The following is a 25,178-nucleotide window of genomic DNA, read 5'->3' as shown; positions in this document are numbered from 1 at the left end:
GTGAAACATGGACGATAAATAGTTTGGATAAGAAGAGAATAGAAGCTTTCGAAATGTGGTGCTACAGAAGAATGCTGAAGATTAGATGGGTACATCACATAACTAATGAGGAGGTATTGAATAGAATTGGCGAGAAGAGGAGTTTGTGGCACAATTTGACTAGAAGAAGGGATCGGTTGGTAGGACATGTTATGAGGCATCAAGGGATCACCAAATTAGTATTGGAGTGCAGCGTGGAGGGTAAAAAGCGTAGAGGGAGACTAAGAGATGAATACACTAAGCAGATTCAGAAGGATGTAGGTTACAGTAGGTACTGGGAGATGAAGAAGCTTGCACAGGATAGAGTAGCATGGAGAGCTGCATCAAACGAATCTCAGGACTGAAGACCACAACAACAACAACGGATACAAAATGCTGATCCGGTTGCTGAATATAGTCGCAGCAATCTGGACAACCAGTGTCACACTGCCGATTTAGAAGGGAAAAGGTGATGTGATACAATGCTCGCAGCATCGACCAACTGGACAGCTTTGTCATACTATGAAGATCTTTGTGCGCGTTATAGACCTCAGGCTCCGCACAATTGTTTCTTTCACCCCAAATCAATGCGGATTTATAAAAGGAAGTGGAACCACAGATGCCATTCATGACGCTCGGTTACTTGTTGAGAAACACCTTGAGGAGACCCAAGATTCAGATGTTCAAATGTGTGTGAAATCTTATGGGACTTAACTGTTAAGGTCATCAGTCCCTAAGCTTACACACTACTTAACCTAAATTATCCTAACGACAAATACACACACCCATGCCCGAGGGAGGAGTCGAACCTCCGCCGGGATCAGCCGCTCAGTCTATGACTGCAGCGCCTTAGAGCGCTCGGCTAATCCCGTACGGCAAGAACAAAGACATTCATATGTCATCCGTAGATCTGGAGCAGACCTTCACCCGTGTCCCAAATCAGCTTATTTGGCTTGCATTACGACTTCGCAATGGCCCTGAAGCCTACGCCAAATGGCTCCAACTGCTGTATCGAAATGTCACCGTCAATGTTCCATGTGCAGTGGGAGCATCACCTCTTTTACTATCAGTGTCGGAGTACATGAAGGTTTAGCACTGTAACCTCTACTGTTTATCCTCTGTATGGACACTGTGACATACGGCCCAGCCACCCCAGCCTCGGCCACTCCTATATGCTGACAGTGTTTTACTGGAAAGTGAACACGGTGAAGATCTCCAGGAGGAGACCCAGCAATGGAATCAACAACTTGGCAAACTTTGCCTCCGACTGAATATCACTAAGACACAATACATGGAGTGTGGTATTTAATCCTATGGGCCCATCAGAGTCGGTGGAGAAAACCTGAAGAAAGTGGAGAAATTCAGATATCTTGGCTCACTCGTATGCAGTGATGGTGATATTCTACCGGATGTCCGTGACCGTGTTGACACAGCCTGGATGAAATGGCACAAGGTGACCGGCGTCCTGTGTGATCGCCGTATGCCTTAAGTGAAAGGTTTAAGGGACTGTAGTATGCCCAGTCTCACTTTATGGGTCGCAGTGTTGGCCAACGACAACGAAGTATGAGCAGGCTCTCCACGTGATGGAAATGCGTATGCTCCGATGGTCCCTTCGCCTTACCCGGTTTAACCATATAACAAACGTCGACTTTCGACGACGACTTGGAGTTGTACCCATCTCAGTCAAAACTACGGGAAAGTAGGTTAATATGGCACGGACACGTCATGTGCAGTAAAGCAGACTCGGTGGCAAGAACAGCTATGCACTTGGATATAAATGTCCGACGACGTCGTGGCAGACCCAAGACACGATGGATGGACCGTATCAAGTACGGTATGGAATTCATCAGTGCCACCTGTGATGATGTCCCTGACAGATCCAAATGGAGGCAGATGTGTCAACAAGCGGACCCTGCTAGCACGGGACAAACGCCGAGAAGAAGACGAAGAAGAAGAATACAGATACAAAGACGAATGGGGGGGGAGGGGTAATAAGAAATCAAACGAAAAGGAAAAACTCAGAGACAAGCCACCGTGGCTACGGGTTCGTCACTCTGAAATACTCATTAAATAGCCCTGAATCCCTGAATAGCATCTGAAATTTTGTCGCTGGAGTTGAAGTTCACCCTGTATAATGTACTCGAACTTGGGAGGAGAGGTATCTAAAAGTAAATCCCCCCACCCCCACCCCTCCGTTCCCAGCCTCACCTCACTACTTGTCTTCAAAATCACAATAAGCACGCAAAACAGAATAACCTTAAACACTTTGTCTTTCTCCCTAAGAGTACGGAACGATATGGGGGAAAAAAAATTGTGAGAGGGAGTGAAGTCACTCAATTTTCAGCGAGCAGGCTATTGTGCAGTGCCACCTGTGAGCACTTGTCTGTGAGATCCGCCAATTATAATAACTTTTTATAGCTTTGAATGCAACTAGCGTTGCAATTCAGCTCTCTAAAAACACACGCATACATGCAGAGAGAGAAACAGACACACACAAACTCTATCAGAAACACAGACACAATTGTTTTGGTGCCATAAATACTAAGCTTAATAAATAGTGATTTTAGAAGACAAACTACACTACATTTTAACGACTAATCGCCTTGGACCTCTTTGATCGAGAGCAACATTTCAGATCGCTACCTGAAACTGCTACAATAGAGCGAGCGCGACAAGGAAGTAGCTGGTGAGGAGTCCAGGTCCGAACGTGGAAGAGCGATTGATACTATTAACATTCATAGCAGTTGGCAACGCTTTCAGTAGGCATACGCAAAACGTTACCGCCACTACTGAATGCAAATTATAGCTTACGGACAAATTACGGCCTCCTTCGATATAAAAGGAAAGACCGTTGTAAATATGCCAGCGGCACGACTGAGATGCTTATTCACTTTTATCTTCAACATTGCACCTACTTTGGTCTGCCCTCCTCTTATGAATTTGTTGCCTATGATGATAACCAGCTGGTGATACTTCGATACACTTTGTCAGAGCCGCGGGAATACACACATTCCGATCATGAAAAGCCTATTTTGCAAGTAACTGGTTCCACCAGTTCGTCTGTCTCTTTTCACTGTCGTCCGTTTAGTTCTTTATCGCTTCAGTTCTGGCGTCCTGAGATGAAAATTCGTTCTTGCCTATAAATTATCGATTCCTCATTACCTCGTTCGTATAAACCTCATAGATTTGATAGAAAATGTATGTTCGTGAAATATTTCTTGCACTGAAAACAGGAATCACAGAGTCCCATATTTTGTTCACCTTTTAAATCTGTTGCACCACCCATGGAACACAGCTCACAAATAGGTACAAGATAACTGATTTTTTAGCCAAAATTAAAACCTTTGCATAGTAAAAGTGCAAACTGGCAGTCAGTCAACAGCTTTTATCGTGTTCATCAACAGACGTTACTGATCAGGCGCCCAGGTAATAGTAGCACATATAACGCGTACGTAGCACGACTAAGAAAAGCATTTTAATAATACACATTCTCGCACTTAAAACAGTATCGGGACACTATACAAAGCAGCAATCTATGAAATTACACGAATCACAATTTGACCATAATTTACAGAAACTGGTTGCTCTGGAATTTCTTTAACTTACACCCTGTTGAATGACTGTTATTCATGGAGATATCAGCGTTATCTTTTACTATTTATCTGCTGGTAACTGTAGCCTTGCAATAGCCAGTCGTGAGAGAAACTTCACGTAGTCGGTCATGGCCGGAGTGATTCTCACGCATAAAGACACGTAACAAAGAACAAGCAGGTAGGCCGAATACTTCATCTACAGCCGGATAAAGTAAATGAAACATTTTGTGTTAAAAATAGATAAAAATTACTCACAATTACAAAGGCAGCTAGCTTTATATTAAAATTATTAAAATTAATTATACAGTGCTTGTATTTAGGTGCTTAGATAAGTACCAACTCTAAGAAGAAATATTGCTATTTTTAACGTTTTATATGAGTTTGGACAAGAAGAGAATAGAAGCTTTTGAAATGTGGTGCTACAGAAGAATGCTGAAGATTAGATGGGTAGATCACATAACTAATGAGGAGGTATTGAATAGAATTGGGGAGAAGAGAAGTTTGTGGCACAACTTGACCAGAAGAAGGGATCGGTTGGTAGGACATGTTCTGAGGCATCAAGGGATCACCAATTTAGTATTGGAGGGCAGCGTGGAGGGTAAAAATCATAGGGGGAGACCAAGAGATGAATACACCAAGCAGATTCAGAAGGATGTAGGTTGCAGTAGGTACTGGGAGATGAAGAAGCTTGCACAGGATAGAGTAGCATGGAGAGCTGCATCAAACCAGTCTCAGGACTGAAGACCACAACAACAACAACATGAGTAGGGCGAGACAAATGGGGTGGCTGAAGGAGAAAGTTTAGTAATTCAGAAGAAAGGCCCATATTATTTCATTATATGGTATACAGAAGGATTTATCAGCACACATTGTTTTCGTTAAGTAAGAACCTATAATTATTACGTTGAGCAGCATTGCTAGGTATTAAACATCAAGTAGCTTTCCTTTTACAAATGTTTTTCGGGCAAAACAAATGTGAAACTATCGCTACTTCTGCTCACAGAACTGAAGGAAAAGAAAGACCTGGTGAGCAGCATTTCGTTATTGTAGTGGTGTAGTTGTATTTTCTTGAAATCTCCCGCGAAATTCGTGAATTACTTGAATCTAGCCAGTTAAGTGTTCCCAGACTTTTATTCTCCCGTATGAGTATAACACGCCTAGTCCATTTGGTTGGAATATGAGTTTCATGATGGTCAGCTAAACAGTCGAGTAGTATTCGGTCAACAAGCATGAAATAATACTTCAGTTTCACAAACGCAGTGAGGCTGTATCAATACAATACGCGATATCACAGCACAGTTATAGGATGTTAGTGGTGATACACTGCCGCGCTGGTTTAGCCGAGTGGTCTGAGGCGCTGCAGTCATGGACAGTGCGGCTGGCGCCGTCGTAGGTTCTAGTCCTCCCTTGGGTATGGGTGTGTATGCTTGTCCTTAGGATAATTTAGGTTAAGTAGTGTGTAAGCTTAGTGACTGCTGACCTTAGCAGTTAAGTCCCATAAGATTTCACACACATTTGAACTTTTTTTTTTGTGATACACTGTATGTTATGTACATGATCGGGTAAAATTGTAAGAATATTAGTAGTCTAAATGGATGAAAATACTGAAATGTTGCACAGTGAGTTCCTTGAGTGGATTATAGAGCTTAACATTCATTAACAATGAAACATACGGCCAAACAGTTCAGCTTAAGTAATAATACCGCCTACAGGAAAATTAAAGAGACTTTTTGAGGAAAGAGAATGAGCTGTATGAATATCAAGAGCTCAGACAGAAAACCAATTCTAAGCAAAGAAGGGAAACAGAAAGTATACAGAGAGCCATACGAGGGAGATGAACTTAAAGGTAATATTATAGAAATGGAGGAAGACTTAGATGAAGATGAGATGAGAGATATGATACTGCTAGAAGATTTTGATAGAGCACTGAAAGGTCTTAAGTCATAACAAGGCCTATGAGTAGACGACATTCCGTGAGAATTACTGATAGCTTTGGGATAGCAAGCCATGAAAAATCTAATCCATCTGGTGCGCAACATGTATGAGACAGGCTAAACACCCTCAGACTTCAAGAAGACTGTTAATAATTGCAATTCTAAAGAAAGCTGGTGCTGGCAGGTATGAAAATTACCGAACAATCATTTTAATAAGTCGTGGTCGCAAAATACTAACACGAATTTTTTATAGAAGAATGGAAAAACTGGCGGAAGCCGAATTCGGGAAAGATCAGTTTGGACTTTGGAGAGATGTTGGAATACGGGAGGAAATACTGACCCTACGACTTATCTTACAAGATAGATTAAGGAAAGGAAAGCATACGTTTATAGCATTTATATACTTAGACAAAGCTTTTAACAAAGTTGACAGAATACTCTCTTTGAAGTTCTGAACGTAGAAGGGTTAAAATACAGGGAACAAAAGGCTGTTTACAACTTCTATAGAAACTAGGCGGCAGCTGTAAAAGTCGAGGGACATGAAAGGGAGCAGTGGTTGAGAAGGGGCTGAGACAGGATTGTAGCCTATCCCCGACTTTATTCAATAGGTACATTGAGCAAGCAGTAACGGAAACCAAAGAAAAATTTGGGACAGGAGTTAAAGTTCAGGGATAAGAAATAAAAACCTTGAGGAATAAACAACAACAAAAGCTAGACAAGGGTAAATGAATGTAGAAGAATTTCATCAGGTGATTTTGAGAGATATGGATTAGGAAACGAGACACTTAAAGTAATAGACAGGTCTTGCTACTTGGGCAGCAGAATAACTGATGATCGCTGAAGCTGAGAGGATATATCATGTAGAATGGCAAGAAAGGCGTTTCTGAAGAACAAAAATTTGTTAACATCGAATACGGGTTTAAGTCTTAGGTCTTTCCTTAAGGTATTTGTCTGGAGTGCAGCCATGTATGGAATTGATACATGGACGATAAACAGTTTATACAACAAGAGAATAGAATCTTTTGAAATGTGGTGCTACAGAAGAATGGTGAATATTAGATGGGCAGATCACGTAACTGATGTGGAGTACTGAATAGAATTGGGGAGACAAGAAATTTGTGGCACAGCTTGACTAAAATAAAGGATCGGTTGCTAGAACGCATTTTGAGACATCAGTGGATAACCAATTTACTACTGGAGGGAAGTGTAGGGGGTAAAAATTGTAGAAGGAGGCCACGAAATGAATACAGTAAGCAGTTTCACAAATAAGTAGGTTGCAGCAGTTATTCGGAGATGAAGAGACTTGCACAGGATTGCGGAGCATAAAGAGCTGCATCAAACCAGTCTCTGGACTGACGACCACAACAACAAGCAATGAGATTAACATATTGATAAATTTTCTCTAAAAACCTTCACAATTATTAAACAGCCAATATGTGACATTGGAGCTGTGTGGTTGATCTAGGTGGATCTATAGCAGTTGTCTCCAGAAAGCTGGTAGAGTGTCTTTTTATTCTGATAAGAGTTCAGATAGGCCAGGAAGTTTATCGTCAAACGCAAATATCTTTTGAGTTAATAAGCGCATGAAGAAATTTAGGAGTACTGTAAAATACATACAGTTTGTTTAAAAAAAAATTTAAAATTCTTGCAAATAAATGATATTAAATCATCAGGCCAAACATTTAATGACATAATGCATTTTTATTGAATTTCAAAAATTCTTATGAAACGGAATTCGAGGAAGTTTTTCTGGGTATCAGTAACTTTTCCGTAGGGAAGAGTACTCACACCAAACAAATACAATTATAGTGAACAAAGCCTTTTAAAACTATTCATAGGGAGTGTATAAGTGCCTACTTTCTAGCATATACTCACTAAAAGTGGCTAAAGTTGAGCTTCTTAGTTGAAATTTGAAAGTTTCTGCTATAGCAAACACTAAGGTGAAAGAGAAGCAAAGTGGATTCGAATAGGAGGTATAGATTTTTATGGAAGTAATATCTCTGCGACAACTATGATCTTTTATTCGAAACATTTGATCGAAGGATATGCGTTCCTTGAGGTGTTAGACTAATTCATTATTTTCTCAACTTGTATCAAAACGTGGTAATAGAATTGGCAATATATTTATAATCCGGAAATGGAATCCACATTTTGAGAGTAAGCGGCGCTCTGAGGTTTTAGCAGTCATCACTCTGATTCTGTCGATGGAACCCATGTATAGCGAGATCCCACTTCACGAACTATACGTCTATTATGTGACAACAGTGTGCGAGACGTTATGAGCTTCTTAGTTGCTGTGGAAAACTATCTGATGAAGTAGTAGATGAACGATAAGATTTACCAGACATAAAGTGGTCACGTTCATCTTAATAGCTCGTAACACTGTGTTGGATTTCAAACACAGCTTAAATTATCTAAGACGTGTTTGTGCAGCGTTCTAGACGGAGGAGACATCACTTCTGTAGCAACTAGTACTATGCAGCCAGAATGTTTTGAAGCTTCCCGAGGTCATTCATACAGAGGCACATCCAGTCTTATAACGTATTTCCAGTCCTCTATAGTCCACTGTCTGTGTCACTGCTGTAAGTGTCCTTTTTATGCAATTCACCAGTCTATGTTATTGCATTTGACCACAAGAAAATTATATTATGTACACAAGACCAAAATTATGTTCTTAAGAGCAGTTATGTGTATTTATATTTATATTCTAACTATATTCAGACACGATCTTCTACAATATCCGTAACGGATAAGCGAAACCGATTAGTACCACAACAAGTAATTAGAACAATGCTCGTTTTTTTTTTGTAATTGAATACTTAAGCTAACAAAAACTATTCTTGCAATAAGATTCAACAAAAAGTGTCTTTTTTGGAACCTCGACTCAAAAATATATTAGGATGAAAGTAAATAGCCGGAGCATGTCCTTCAACACAGCATTAGCATGATATGGAACTATTTGGTCAAATCTGAAATCAAATTTTCTGACAAGAGGAAAGATCTTCTTGATTCACAGATGTGGAGTATGCACCTAGAATTAACCCATAACCTAAATGCTCATGTCTCTATGCAATTTGTAGATAATGTTAATTTGATTGCCAACATGGAATACTTTAACATTTCACTTACGAGGGAACATTCCCAAGTGTTATAAACGATCTTGATGAAACATGGTCGCACTGTAGGGGGGCAAAGTAGTGAAATACTTTTTTGTGCCCAATTTCACATTTAAGAGGTACAGCACACCCCAGAACGTAATTTTTCATTTTACATTTAGAGAGAATATTTTTCATTTTTCATTTAGAGGGAATATCTTCTAAACGATTATATATAAAAATATGTTTCATTCAAAAGTTGATGCATAATTAATGTACTTGAAACCTGTACTTGAAATCTGTACCTGAAAAGTGTATAACCAACTTTTGTTGTTTCGAAAATACCCTACCACCATTAATTAATTTTGAAAAATAAAACTTTTGTTACAGCATAAAATAAAGAAGCTTTCAAGCCACATATATTCGTGTGTAATAAAGCTGGTTTCTGAAATACTATTTTTGGAAAATAAGTTGTACACAACGTGCAATCTGTATGAGTCTTTCAACAATGGCGTAGGGACCAGGGTGCGCAAAACGAATCTGTGGGTCTGAAAACACTGAATATAGGGGTTAATGGTGCTGTGATCACCTTCAGTGATGGAAAAGCAGGTAAAATAATGGTTGCGAAACAATTTGGAGTTAGGTTTGACCATAATACAGAAGCAGTCCTACAAAAACTGTGTTACGACGTAAAGTCAGCACCACCAAGCCAGTCGGGAACGACAGAGAAGAGACGGCTGTGAGAAGAGGTCAGCCAATCGCACGCTGACCGACTTCCCTGCAGGACGACAATGCGACAGCAGCAACCCCTAGGTGAAGAGATCATAAGCTTTTTAGTTTATGTTTTTGACTTTCCTCTGTGTGTATTTATTAGGCACACTTCTGCATTTTAATAACTGTCGAGTATATATTTGTGCCGTCTAATGAATGGATAAGGAGTATGATTGTTGTGTGCAGATGCGAGCTGAGCTTCTGACCCTTCGCTCACAGCTCCAGGTGGTGCATCATAAGGGGGGGGGGGGGGGCAGACACGAGGATCCAAGAGTGGTCCAGCACATCCAACACATCCAACACGTACCCCAATCAGTCCACTACTGCGGCCGCTCGGTTAATGCCAGCATTGAGCTTGACCACTCATCTGTGATGGAGTAGGAGGTCATTCCGAGGTGTGGCAGTGGCAGGCACTGAAAGGCGTACTGGGCGCTGAACGGAGGGCCTCCCCGGATCGTCTCACGAATCGGTTACAGGGATTGACTGTGTCTGATAAACGTCCTGAGCCAGATGCAGACGCTTGCCCCGTTTAAGGGGGAGCGTCTCGACCTGCGTTATCTGGGCAGCCACAGAGGGCAAGATTACTGGTAGCTGAGATCTCCAGTTTTAGGCACATAATGGAGCCTCTCAGGTATAAAACATACCAGAAGGGGAAGAAGTCCTGTGAACACTTTGTGAGCTTACTGGGAGGAGGCATCCCACAATAGGATGGGTGTTTCCAGATGTCATGAAGAGAACAGGCTATAACGATATTGTTTAGTGTTCGCTAATATTGTGTACTCACTGTGTAGGCATTCCAGAGTTAAACAGGTGCTACTACAAATAGAGATGGATAGTGTTTTGCACTGTAAGTTGGGTGGAAGTGCTGTTCTTCTAGTTGTCAGGATGGCGTTCTGCTCTTCATCTTGTCATCATTTACAGGACAAATGGAAAACCGCTCACAAATCAAGAGCATTGAAGTGTCAATCATTTCTTCCCTCAAATATTGCGGTGGTGTCGTCGCAGTTGGCGGCAGAGTCTAAGATCAGCCCTCGAGTGCAGAAATGGTACTGAATTAAGCACGTAGCCGTCGCCAGCATGACCAGCTCATGCCGTAAGCAAGCGGTAGCAAGCCAGTGTCTCGTCGTCACCATTACAACGGCGAGGACGCATCAGGGAGCGCGGCGTTGAACCGTAGATCCCAGTGTTGACAGCCGTGGCTGCAGCTATCAGTGGTAAGGTGTGTCCACACAGGGTGTACTAACAGTAGTAGAGTATGCCTCCAGTAGGCAAACCGGTCGCGGTATAGTCTGTCCGCAGGAGGCAGCTAGTCGGGTTCAGGTGTGAATCAAGGACCCCCAGGCGAGCGCCCTGCTGGTCGACTTCGTCATGTGACACTCAGGTCACCATTTCCGTAGTGGCTTCCACCTTCCTCCGTACCAGCGGTACTACAGCGGTAGCGCGCTATCCGGGCTTGAAGGTGTAGCAACAGCTTCTACCAACAGGCCTAGGCGGCTATTCCTGTGATGTTAGCATAGTCCCCATGTACTAAGGAGTGCTGAAAATTAATGCCTCCAACTTTTTTATCTGACAGCTCTTAAAGCTTTTCATAAAACAAACTCTGTTAACATCCTACATCTTTATTCTTCTTGTCTACATATTTATTTCTCAGCATAGTCTCCTGGCGACGAACGCATTTCTCTCAACAAGAGACCAGTTCGTTTATTCCATCACTGTAGAATGTTTGACTTTGTTGACGGAGCCACAGTCTCACCTCTGCTTGCACCGTTTCTTCACGATCAAAATGAAGGAGTCGCAAGTGTTCTTTAAGTTTTGGGAGCAGATGAAAATCGGATGGGGCTAAGTCGGGACAATATGGAGGATGATCGATGACAGTGGACACAAGGAGTCGGATCATTTCAAATGTCGCAGTGCTCGTGTGAGGTCTGGTATTTTTTTCATGCTGAAGGAGAGGGTGCTCCATATGTGGATGAACTCTTCTAATTTGAAACTCGAGTGCAGCTCTCAGTCTATCACGCACCGACATAGTTACGTTACAGACCACCATGTTAAAAGTCACTATTCGAAGCCCTCTAGCGGAAGAGGAGTGGAATATGTAGACATGAAGGATAAAAATGTAGAACGTTAAAAACGTTGGTTGTTTACAGAGCAACAGGTAAATCTCGCACCCTTTATGTGCAATAATTTATGGGGTACTTGTGCAGGCGTTCTGGAATCAGATGAAGTCATGTTTCACACACTACTGGAGACCATAACGGATAGGATGGAACGGAACTAGGATTCTATTCCACAGGGTCCTATCACCACCATAGAGTGAATCTTCGGTATCTTCTAAATTTTCAACACGCTCCTCGCGTTGCTCTTCAGGTTATAAATGCTTCTTCTGGTGAAACTCTTTCAATAAAAGCGTGGAATATAGGTAGAGTAAATTTGAAAGTTCGGTAGCCCACACGTCGTGCCTTCTCATAGTGCCAGTCACGAGCTACAAGCTCTGAACTAATGTCAGATGTAAACCTTCAATGTCATCCGTAATACTGCAGTTTTCTCTCAGAGTGCCTGCTGTTGTTTCATGCTAACAAGGATTTGCGGATGACAGCCTCGCACGAGATGCTTCGGACTCGCAGAAACGACAACTCCGCGTTCATGCCGAATTATGGTTCTCAAAACACTACTCACGGCTTTAACATATAACACACCTATACATTGAATTTTAATTTCTCTAGTGCCACGTATGTGCTCAGAAACATTCCATTCACAATTTAAAGTGAAGTCTTGCCCACTTACTTAAGGCTTCAAAACTGATTATCGATGTAAAGCTTTTACGAAAAAAGTGCGTATTTCACTGCGTATGTCATAATTAACCCATATTACACATCACGGTTTCGGCACTTGAAAATGAGGCATGCTTCGTGAAAACACAAACATGATGTTAAATAATATTTCATTATTTTTCCTTAGTTTGCACCGTGAAGATGTTCAAACGCCACATAACAGTTTATTTTCGTAATACTTCCCGTTCATTGTACACACTGATTTTTTCCAGATGTACTTCTTTCTATGCTAAAGTTTAAATCTGAAGTAGTATATTTTTTGAACACTTGATTCTTATGCACCATTGTAAATGATTTAACAAACACATTGAACATTATGCCACATACTCTAGCATTTGTGCTACTAACGCGAAACTAATTCGCTCAGGAACAAAATGAAAAACTCATTTCGTAATCATTTTTTATTCGTGATAGGAAAAAAACACTCTGTCCAGTCACATTATAAAGACCACCTGCCAATGCGTGAGGGAAGAGAGTCAGTGAGACCTACGGTAGATTACAGTGAAAAGAGGAGCTAACTTAGCCGCAAATTCGGTGCAAAATCTGACTGGGATTCTAAACTGTGCTCAGTTTTAGCGGTTCTAGCTGTTTCTCAACAGCAATGACACTAGTATCCGTATCAGTCATCTTTGCAGTGGTGGGAGTATTTAATTGAGACAATACTCCTGGATTTTTATTTGTAAATGAACATTTGAAAACGAAGTTCAGCGCTTCTGCTTTGCTTTGATACCATCATTTTCAGTCCTTGTTCCATACGTGAGTGCCTGACACTAATTTTCACATCGTTCTGCGTCTCCCTAGCTTAGTTCAATACTTTTTTAACACCTATTGTACAGTAGTTTCTGTTTCTTAAGAAGTTTTTTTACAGTGAGTGTATACTATGGAGGACTCCTTCCATCATGAACTGTTCTATTAGGTATATATCTATAAACTGCATGGTCAACTATTCTAAGCCTGATCTTTACTTGTGATTTTGGGAGACATTCTCCGGTAATGTTGTGCTACGGTAGTTGCTGAAGGTTTCATATATTGCCTTCAGGACAGTCAAACACGTTCCATTCTGCATCTCCCTATCTATTATCCGATGCTTTTTTTACACCTGTTATGCAGTAGTTTCTGTTTCTTTAGAAGTTTCTTTGCAGTGAGTGTATAGTATGGAGGATCCCTCGCATCATGAATTGCTCTATTCAGTACATGTCTATCGACTGCATGATCAACTGTTCTTCTAAACCTAAGCCACAGTTATTCTACATCTTCCTCTCCAAAGTTTATGTTTCAAGTTCCTTCGTAGGTTGATTATTCGTTGTTGCTACAATCACCTCATGGTAACAGTGTGGGCTTCTGAACAATCTGTAGTAGGTAGTTCTCAGAGAACATATTTAGTAACTTTTGCAGAAAGTTGTTACGCCCACCATTTACAAAACTGTAATTTTCCTAGTTGATTTTCGAATGACTATCGTCTTCTCCAGTAATGACAGTATGACTGAGGAACGTGCTTACTAGTGAACTTAGATCAGGTGAAGAGTCTGGTGGTCCATAGAAGGATCCGATTCTAAGTTTATGTCATCCTAGATACTGAGTTTATTGTCTGCTGAGACAAATGAGGAGACGAAGTTAATAATGTACTGAAGCACAAGATTTGGAAGAAGATAGAACATTTAACAACTCATGAACCGAATATTTTAGTGCCTGTTTTGTTAGAGTATGCAGATTTATTCCGAGGACGTGCAAATTTACCTGTCACTCATTTAGTTCAGTATCGTATTCATACAGGGAATGCGGCTCAATCACACAGAAACCTTACCGAATACCATTTAGTGAAACAGATTTGGTAGAAGACATGGTTAAAGAACAATTAGAAGCCGGAATCATAAAACCAAGAGATCCTTCAGACCCACTGTTGTGTTCACCTGTTGCAAAATTGTAAAGAAGAAATCAATTTCTGGAGAAGCACGGTTCCGTTTTTGTGTTGATTACCGATCTTTGAATGCTGTGACCACAAACGACATTTTTCCTTTACCAAATTCAGTGGAAACCTTCGAGTACTTGGGCAGACATCGAATTTTTTCAGTATGTGATTTAACAAGTCGTTATCACCAGTTAGCAGTGCATCCAGACGATCAAGTAAAAACTTCATTTGTAACAGCAACAGGAGTATACAAGTACCTTTATGTCGTTTGGACTTCGTAATACTCCAGCTAAATTTCAATGCCTGATGGATTCAGTTTTATGAGGGCTCACCCCAACACAAGCACTTGTTTACCTTGATGATGTAATAATTTTTGGTGAAAACATGAAGCAGCATACTGAGAGACGACAAGCTGTTTTTGTGCGTATAAGAAGTGCAAACCTGTCTTTGTCAGTAGATAAATGTCATTTTGCACTAAGTAAGGTTAACTACCTTGGTCATGTTATAACCAGTGAAGGTGTTCGACCTGATCCAAAACTAATCTAAGACGTAACGAATTTTCCTGAACCACAGAATTTGAAAGGACTACAATCATTCTTGGGATTGTCAAATTTCTACAGACGATTTATAGCCGGTTATGCGAATATAACACGTCCAGTGACACAGCTACTGAAGAAAGGAGCCACATTTAATTGGTCAACAGAGCGTAAAAAGGCAATGGAAGAACTTAAAACTGCTCTAACTACAGCCCCAGTGTTAGCCTAGCCGGATTTCAGTAAACCTTTTATTCTTTCAACAGATGCGTCCAATTTTGCCATAGGTGCAATCTTGTCTCAAGAACTTGATGGTCATGAACATCCAACCTCATTTGCTTTCAGACACTTACACAAAGCAGAATGTAACTACACTACTACTCAGAAGGAGCTTTGTGCATTGGTTTTTGGTATAACACATAACTGATGTTTCTTAACAGGAAGAGAATTTACATTTATTACGGATCATGCCGCACTTAAATGGTTATTGAGCTTAAAGGATCCAAGTTCCAGATTAACAAAATGGGCATTACGACTGAGTGAATACCAAATTAAGGTTATTCGCCGACCTGGTAAACAACATGTTAATGCTGATGCAATGAGTCGAAAAGTCAATGTTTGTGTTACAATAAGTCGAAAAGAAGAGTTAAAGGCAGCTCAAGAAGAAGATCCACAATGCAAATTATGGAAAAATGATCAACGTTTTGTCTAAATACACTCCTGGAAATGGAAAAAAGAACACATTGACACCAGTGTGTCAGACCCACCATACTTGCTCCGGACACTGCGAGAGGGCTGTACAAGCAATGATCACACGCACGGCACAGCGGACACACCAGGAACCGCGGTGTTGGCCGTCGAATGGCGCTAGCTGCGCAGCATTTGTGCACCGCCGCCGTCAGTGTCAGCCAGTTTGCCGTGGCATACGGAGCTCCATCGCAGTCTTTAACACTGGTAGCATGCCCCGACAGCGTGGACGTGAACCGTATGTGCAGTTGACGGACTTTGAGCGAGGGCTTATAGTGGGCATGCGGGAGGCCGGGTGGACGTACCGCCGAATTGCTCAACACGTGGGGCGTGAGGTCTCCACAGTACATCGATGTTGTCGCCAGTGGTCGGCGGAAGGTGCACGTGCCCGTCGACCTGGGACCGGACCGCAGCGACGCACGGATGCACGCCAAGAACGTAGGATCCTACGCAGTGCCGTAGGGGACCGCACCGCCACTTCCCAGCAAATTAGGGACACTGTTGCTCCTGGGGTATCGGCGAGGACCATTCGCAACCGTCTGCATGAAGCTGGGCTACGGTCCCGCACACCGTTAGGCCGTCTTCCGCTCACGCCCCAACATCGTGCAGCCCGCCTCCAGTGGTGTCGCGACAGGCGTGAATGGAGGGACGAATGGAGACGTGTCGTCTTCAGCGATGAGAGTCGCTTCTGCCTTGGTGCCAATGATGGTCGTATGCGTGTTTGGCGCCGTGCAGGTGAGCGCCACAATCAGGACTGCATACGACCGAGGCACACAGGGCCAACACCCGGCATCATGGTGTGGGGAGCGATCTCCTACACTGGCCGTACACCACTGGTGATCGTCGAGGGGACACTGAATAGTGCACGGTACATCCAAACCGTCATCGAACCCATCGTTCTACCATTCCTAGACCGGCAAGGGAACTTGCTGTTCCAACAGGACAATGCACGTCCGCATGTATCCCGTGCCACCCAACGTGCTCTAGAAGGTGTAAGTCAACTACCCTGGCCAGCAAGATCTCCGGATCTGTCCCCCATTGAGCATGTTTGGGACTGGATGAAGCGTCGTCTCACGCGGTCTGCACGTCCAGCACGAACGCTGGTCCAACTGAGGCGCCAGGTGGAAATGGCATGGCAAGCCGTTCCACAGGACTACATCCAGCATCTCTACGATCGTCTCCATGGGAGAATAGCAGCCTGCATTGCTGCGAAAGGTGGATATACACTGTACTAGTGGCGACATTGTGCATGCTCTGTTGCCTGTGTCTATGTGCCTGTGGTTCTGTCAGTGTGATCATGTGATGTATCTGACCCCAGGAATGTGTCAATAAAGTTTCCCCTTCCTGGGACAATGAATTTACGGTGTTCTTATTTCAATTTCCAGGAGTGTAGATGGATTATTGTACAAAATCACTAGAAAGCATGAAAGATCAAATCATGAGGAAACAACACGATTGTTTATTATCAGGACACCGGTAAAAAAGCAACAAACATTAAAATAGCTCAAATGTTTTGGTGGCCGAGCCACAAAGCTGACGTTTTCGAGTTTGTTTCACAATATGACTCCTGTAACAGACGGAATAATGTAGGAAAACGTAGAGCACCATTGCAAAAACTGCCAGAGAAAAGTGAACCACTTGAAAAGAGTAGGACTAGATGTCGTAGGACCGTTGCCTAAGACTTAAGATGAAAACAAATACATATTGACAATGTTAGATCATATCTCTAGATACCTTCTCATGATACCAATACCTGATCAGGGCGCTAAGAATATAGCTAAAGTTTTCGTAAAAGAATGGATTTTCAAGTTTGGATCACCATTAAGTATAATTAGTGATCAAGGAACGAATTTTATGAGTGAATTACTTAAACAGACTTGTAAGCTCATGCAAATAACTCAGTTAAGGACTACACCAGCACACCATGAAGGAAATGGAAGAGTCGAACGAGTCCACAGAACAATCATAAAAATGGTTAGCCATTTTTGAGCAGCAAACACGACATTGGGATGTCTGTTTACCGTACTTGGTAAGTTGTTATAATGTCAAAATGCACAGCTCAACTGGTATAAGTCCATATGAGATCGTCTACAGAAGAAGAACGCATTCACCCTTGAACTTTCCACGATTGACTGCCGGAATCAGCAATGAACACGTAAGGGATCCAGCATGCAAGCTAAAGGAAGCATGGAGGGGAGTGAAACAGCGAAATCATCAATCCTTTCTTCAGCAAGCAAGACAACACGACCGCCAAGCAGCAGTACCACAGTATCGAGTTGGAGCTCTTGTGTATCTGAGCAACGTGGTGTGGACCGACCGAGAGGCAGACCTGCTCCTCTCAAACCCAGGAAGCGAGAACCGCGAGGTCGCAGTCCAGACTTCGAGGCCGAGGCATAGCCACGTTCAGAGCGACCCTCTTCCAGACACCCCTACAATCTGCGTAAACGTGTGTAGTGTGTGAGAGTGCAATGCGTGTGTTTATTTCAGCCATGTGCTGAAGCTAAACCTTTTATTCCACAGGTTACCACAAGCAGTTCATTTATTTTGTGTTCATTGTTAACTCTAGTATTTAGAACTAATTAACCATGTTCATTTTTATTCTGATGTTTGCTATGATAGCGTATTCTACTAACGCTGTAGTAATAGCACCACAGAGTACAGGTGTTTTGTTTGAACAACGATCAGACATGGTGGTTTCAACAAGTAATGCAAAACTTGTACTCAAGTACAATCTGAGTAAAATCCAGCAACAGTTCAATTCTGTAAAGAAGCAAATTGATCTAATTCGTTCTGTTAAGGGTAATGATACAATTTTGGAAATGGGTACATTTTGGTATAATAACTGGATCACAGCCAAAATGCAGGTAGAGTCTACATTTACTAATTATGAGCAAAAGATTTACTGTTTTTTAAAGCTTTTGCCACACAAAACTGTAATTAGGAGTAAACGTGCCTGGTTTGATTTTGGAAGGAGTATCCTTCGTACTGTATTTGGTACTTTAACTAGTCGAGATCTACTGGAAGTTAAATGCAAAATATTAGCTCTTGAACAACAGTCCAGTACAGATTCAACTAACCTTTATAATGTAATTATCGTATTAAAGAAAATGCAAAGAACCATTACTAACCATACAGTTTTCAATGAACAGATTGTAAAGCAACTTACCTCACATTTCCATGAAATTCGTAATGAAATGAACGCAAATATCCAAGAACTATTCCAAGGATTAAATGTTAAATTATAATTAGCTATTCATCACCGAAATTTGAATCTTAAATTTACGTATGTTTGCTTCCATAGTCATTGTAAAGGTTGTCACAGAGCCGACGCGCCTGGAGCTGTAGCAGTTTCTATTTTATACACATATTTCGGTTTAGTTGCCGCTATCACGTACTTCTGCGAAGAAGTGAATTGTATCTGTGTATTTTACTGTTTAGAATAGTGTATACTAACTTACTCTAATTTTTTTTAGTAAATGTTTTGTGCATTACCTTTGTGTGAGCCGACTTTGAAATATAATATAGAACAGTAGTGGTTTAGCAGGAGAACTTAGATTGCGTCTAGGGACTTAGTGTTTGTTATCTTACTTGTCATACAGACAAAAAAAGTGATCAAAATGTATAGGGACTGAGCCTGTTGTGAACAGATGCAGAAGAAACTGGATACTGTCGGTAGAACAGCTGGAAGATGTGTTGGCCGTGGTCGACAGGCTTCGAGTTGCTGTCCTTGGATGCGGTGGCGTTGCGGCACCTGAAACGAATGCTTTGGCACCTCTGTGATTCCTGATACCGCTGCACCTTCCAGTTCGCTCGTTCCGGCCGGTCGACACTTACCTGTCAGTTATTGTCGAAAAATGGTGAAGTCGCGAACCTCTGGTTGCAGTCGAAAGAAAGCACCAGCCGCACAGCTGTCCGTTTACTCCTTAAAACCAGGTTTGAAGTATTTCACGTTGCTGAAAGTAAATCTGAGTCAACAGGGATGCCTTGCCTATTGGGACTGTGGACGATCATCGTGAGAGCTCCGGACAATTGTAGATGGTGGGATTGCTTGTCAATGGGAGCTCCGATGCAATTATAGGCGGGTGATGGAGACACTCAGGGAAATGGCGTGCAGGTCGCGAAGTAAAGCAAGTGTCCATTCTGTTTGCCTGCCGGGCAGTCTCGTCCAAGATGAGGAGGCTCTGCCGGAAGCGACTGAGCGCCCTGAATGAATCTGAGTGCAAATAGTGACTCATGTGGGCAAAAATGATGCCTGCCGCCTGGTTTCAGAGCTCGTCCTCGGTTCCTACAGGTAGTTGGCTGACTTGTTGAAGACAGCTAGCCTGGCTTAAGGAATGAAAGCAGACCTATCGTTTTGTTGCATTGTTCCCAGAATCTGTCGCGGTCCTCTGGTTTGGAGACGAGCGGAATGTTTAAACCAGAGGCTCCGACGATGCTGCGACGATCTTGGATGCCGATTTCTGCTCTGTAGACCAAATAAGATGCATTCTGGTTCCAGACAGGGTAGCATTTCTCATATCAGATTGGATAAAGAAAATGTAAACATAGTATTAGTTGAAACTGCAGGAGCGTCTACGGAAAGTTTTAGGAACTAGTCTCGCTTATAAAAGGTAACAGTGCCCGCATAGTGCTAAGGACGGAGATGTGATTGAAACCAGATGTTAATACCAATGAAATTCTAAACTCAGACTGGAATACATATCGCTAAGATAGACCGAACGCTGCTGCTGGATGCGTGTTTATATCAATAAAAAATATCTAATGAGATTAGTTCAGATTCTGAACATGAAATAATTTGGATGAAGATAAAGTGTTAAACGTGGATCAAACATGGTCATCAGATGCCTTTATAGACCCCCTGCCTCAGCAGCAGTTTTGGTGGAACATTTGAGGGCAAAATTTGAGAATATTATGCGTAAATTTGCTGTTCGTGTTATAATTTTGGATATTTCAACTTATCAGCTATAGACTAGGAGATTCAAGTAATTAGGACTGGTAGTAGGGACGGACAGGTTGTCGTGTGAAATTGTTCTAAGTGACTTGGCCGAAAATCTGGCCCATAAAGACATCTTAGATCTGCTGCTGACAAACAGACCAGAACTTTACGATTCAGTTAGCGTAGAAGAGGGAATCAGTGATCATAAGGCCGTTACAGCATCACTAAATACGGCTGTAGGAATGCAAAGAAAGATAGGAAGACCATTCTCTTTAGCAAGAGTGACAAGAAGCGTATTTTACATTATCTGACAGGTGAACATGAAAATTTCATCTCCAGCACTGAAAATGTTGTATATTAATGGAAAAAGTTCAAGAGCATCGTACAGGGTGTCCCACACGAGAGATGCCCCACAAACAAACATTTGCTTAAATTACACTTAAAAGCTTTGCACAAAAATCAGGAAATGAAATGAAATGAACAAGTCATGGCTTGTTCATACGGAAATGAAGGTGAATCACGAAAGGTGCTGGAAGTGCCTGCCCTAGACTTGTACACACAATTGAACACGACGCCTCAGATTCTTGAATGTTGCTGCCAGAACGTTTGGTGTCTGCCTGGATTTTACGGATGATGTTCTGTCGTAATTTTGCCAAGTTGTGTGGTTTGTTCCTGTAGACATTGCCTTTTAGGCCACCCCTCAAGTAAAAGTCAGGTGGTATCAAATCAGGTGAGCGTGGGGACCACAGTACTTACGAAATCACTCTGCCAGGGAAAAATAATCCAACCTCAGCGATGATCGCTCGAGACGCATGGCATGTGGTGCCGTCCTGTTGATACTAGCCAAGGCTAAGTTCTTCAACGTCCAACTGGTTCACAAATTCCAGAAACATTTCGAGGTAAACTGCACTTGTCACGGTGGACTCTAAAAAGATGGTCCGATGATGCGACGCTGTGATAATGCACAGAACGCGCCAATCTTTTGTGTATGCAGGTGTTGCTCGACCAGTGCATGCGGATCTTCATTACACCACAAACGTGTATTCCGAGAGTTTACATAGCCAGAGAGGCGGAACCACGGCTCATCACTGAACCATGTGTACTGCAATTATTCATGACCTCTGAGCAATAAATTGCTGCACCAACGACAAAATGTAATGATTTTGTCTTTGTCATTGACGTTCAGTTCCTGAACAACTACAAACCTGTATGGATAAATGCCAGCTTTCTTCGCAGCTCTGTGCCACGTGCTCCGTGTCACTCCACATTCCTGGGATAAACGTCGCACAGACTTTCCAGGAGAGGCCAACAATCGTTGTTTCACGTCAGTCACTTTTTCTTCCGATAATGGCGGTCGTCCCCCGCCGTGAAGATCCAGGATCCAGTAGCGGATTTACACATAGGCCCACTAGGCACGGGCCTAGGGGCGATATCTTAAGGGGTAGGGGGGTTCACTTTTTGCTCTGTATTTATTTTAACCTTTTACGTTTTAAAATAACTGCGCTTACAAACGCCAAAAATTTTCAATGTTGTTAAACAACTTGCTAGTTTAAATAAGACTTAAAAACAAAATTTGACAATACAAGCTTGGAAATGTATATAGTTTACTTTGTGACTGAATGGAAATTTAACATTGGGTTTCTGTCTGGTATCATCTTCATGATTGTTCAAAATATTTTGAAGTAAGCTGTCAGGACGGCAATCTACACTACAACTCTAAACCTGTATGAATAAATGACAGCTTTCTTCGCAGTTCTGTGCCATGTGCTCCGTGTCAATCCACATTCTTGAGATAAACGTCGCACAGACTTTCCAGGAGACCGGCCACGATGGTCTCGCGGTTCTAGGCGCTCAGTCCGGAGCCGCGTGACTGCTACGGTCGCAGGTTCGAATCCTGCCTCGGACATGGATGTGTGTGATGTCCTTAGGTTAGTTAGGTTTAAGTAGTTCTAAGTTCTAGGGGACTGATTACCACAGATGTTAAGTCCCATAGTGCTCAGAGCCATTTGAACCATTTTCCAGGAGAGAAAACAATCGTTTCACTTCAGTCACTTTTTCTTCCGATAATAGCGGCCGTCCCCCGCCATGAAGATCCAAGATCCAGTGGCGGATTTACATATAGGTCCACTAGGCACGGGCCTAGGGACGGGATCTTAAGGGTGACAGTATTTTTTGCTCTGTACTCGTTTCAACCTTTTACGTTTTAAAATAATGGCGCTTACAAACGACAAAAATTTTTAATATTGTTAAACAACTTGCTAGTTTAAATAAGCCTTAAAAACGAAATTCGACAATACAAGCTTGGAAATATACATAGTTTACTTGGTGACTGAATGGAAATTTAACATTGGATTTCTGTCTGGTATCATCTTTATAATTGTTCAAAAAATGTTGAACTAAGCTGTCAGAACGACAATCTACAATACAATGTTTGAAACGTGATTATTCCGAGAATGCTGTCGACTTCTACTTAACCCTACTATATTTTCCCCGTAAAAATACCGGGACCACTGAAAAGCTGTGATAAACTAATCAGCAGTTTCTTAAATACTGTAACATGTGTGGGCCTCAGTATGTAAAACCCGACTCTACTAAAATTTCTTGTAGAAATTACGGGGAAGTATCAAGTCAAGCCTCCATTACTGTAATTAATGCGAAAGCTCTGTGGTCGTCAATATCTGAGTTTTGATTTAATGACACCCGTTTAACAAAACATGATGATACTGCTAATGTTTTACATTTTTAAACACTTGTTTATACGGAAAGAACATAAGCAGAACGTCTAATAATGTGTGGAATACACTTCACAGCAGTTTAAAAATTTTATTTATTTACTTAGTTACTTTTTTGTCGAAAAAAGGAGAAGAAACCAGCTTTCTTTTGTCTCATTTATTGAGCTGCAGCCTGCACGATATCAAAGTTCCCACTCTGTGCAATCGAATAGTAAGTGACATTGCAAATTTTATATTAAACTCCCTAACTAAGCATTTTTCTTCGAGGAAAGGTTATTTTTATATTATGTTGGAACAAAAGGTGCATTTGCGTGTAGATATAACAGCAGTGTTCACACAAATGACAACACACCACATCAAATTCCAACAAGACTACTTAAACTTTGTAGTCTGTCTTCTCTGCCCACAGAAACCGCTAAAGTGTTATAAGAATAACTGGGATAAGAGTCGATCCAGCACACCTCACTGCAAGAAATTGCAAAAATTTTCTGCTTTTTAAATTAGAAAGACAGTGTCAATAATATTCAGAACATATTTGTGTCCCAGCTAAAATTACGGCGACACGGGAAAGAAGCCAAAAAAGGGACTGTCCCGTTTTCTTTACGAGACGAATTCCAGCCGGCAGGTGTGCTTCTACTGTTCACTGCCTACAGAGACAGTCTGCAATGAAATTAACTTATTCTGCATTGTCGTTCTTTCATAGCACAATTACGTCGAGTAATCCGCGTTGGTCAGGTTTAAAGGAAAAAGCTTTTGTGCTCATGTGCGATGTAGTACGATTGGAACTGGATACTGTCTTTCTTTCTTTCCCTTTACAAACTTTTTTCTTTTGTTTTGACTGTTGGTTGACAATTTTGTAAGTGCCTTAACATGAATGACAGTGAAAAAAGCAAACGTGCAAAATTAAGTTGGGTGGTATTTCGGAAATTATCGAAGGAAAGGTGAAAACGAGAAGCCAATGTTCTAAAAACGCTTGGCAGAGTAGATAAATTTTTCGCAAAAAATGTTGCTGGCTTGACTTCGAGTTCAAGTAGCACGGAAGATATTTCCGGCATTGCAGATGTTGTAAAAGAAGTAAATACAGACAAAACAAAAGTTAAAAAATGAACAAAAGCAAATTGTTCCTGATTTCGAATTTCACCAAAAACTGAGTGTCGAGTCAGATATTACAAAAGGAAATAACCTAGTTAGTGATGATCCTGCAGAATGGTGTGTCAATGAATCAATTGACATTCTCTTACAACGGGGAATCAATCAAAATTGTAACGGTGATTTTTCTAATTCAAGAAGATAAAACCAGATATTTGAACAAAAATGTATTTTACTGTAAACTTTTAAATGGTGAATCAACTTTGCATGATTTTCTAGTATACTCCTGTAGCACCGGTGCTGTTTTTTGTGCACCATGTAAATTGTTCGGAGGTAAGGCCGCGACTGCTACTAGTGGTATTACAGATTGGAAAAATATTTCTAGTATTTTATCTCAACATGAGAATTCACTTGAACACAAAAATTCTGAGTTATCACTCTTAACAAGACAAAAGTCACATCGAACAATAGAAAACCATTTAGAGACATATGTTGAGACAGAAAAAATGTACTGGCGCAGTGTGTTGAAAAGGGTGTATGCAGTAGTGAAGAAGATAACAAGTCGTCTGTCTTCTGTTTTTGTTTTGAACGGCCAGTGTCGGTTGGTCACAGTCAGTGTGCTCCCTGCCGCCGTTGGATAAGCAGCTGCAGCAGCAAGTCGTATACTCCTAGCTCACTCATTTGTTACATAGTTTAATTCTTGATTTCTTTGCGTGTTTTTGGTACTTGTATTGTTTAATTCATAAATTTCGGGCGTATTATAGTATTTGAGAGTTGTAGCATCGCGTTTTAGTACCTGAATAGTGTAAAATCGCGTAGTCTCCTTCCGCCGCTAAGCAGTGTGTCAGCAGGGCGCAAGTAGCAGCATTACTGCATTTACTAGGCAATCTTGTATTTTAATAACCGTTTAAATTTTGTGTCGATTTGTTTGCGCTCTCTGTAGATTAGTTCAGACGTTCTTTGCACAACAGTTTTTAGCATGGATAGGGA

Source organism: Schistocerca serialis, chromosome 3, assembly GCF_023864345.2.
Source record: "Schistocerca serialis cubense isolate TAMUIC-IGC-003099 chromosome 3, iqSchSeri2.2, whole genome shotgun sequence".
NCBI lineage: Eukaryota > Metazoa > Arthropoda > Insecta > Orthoptera > Acrididae > Schistocerca > Schistocerca serialis.
Note: the sequence above shows the minus strand (reverse complement) of the source record.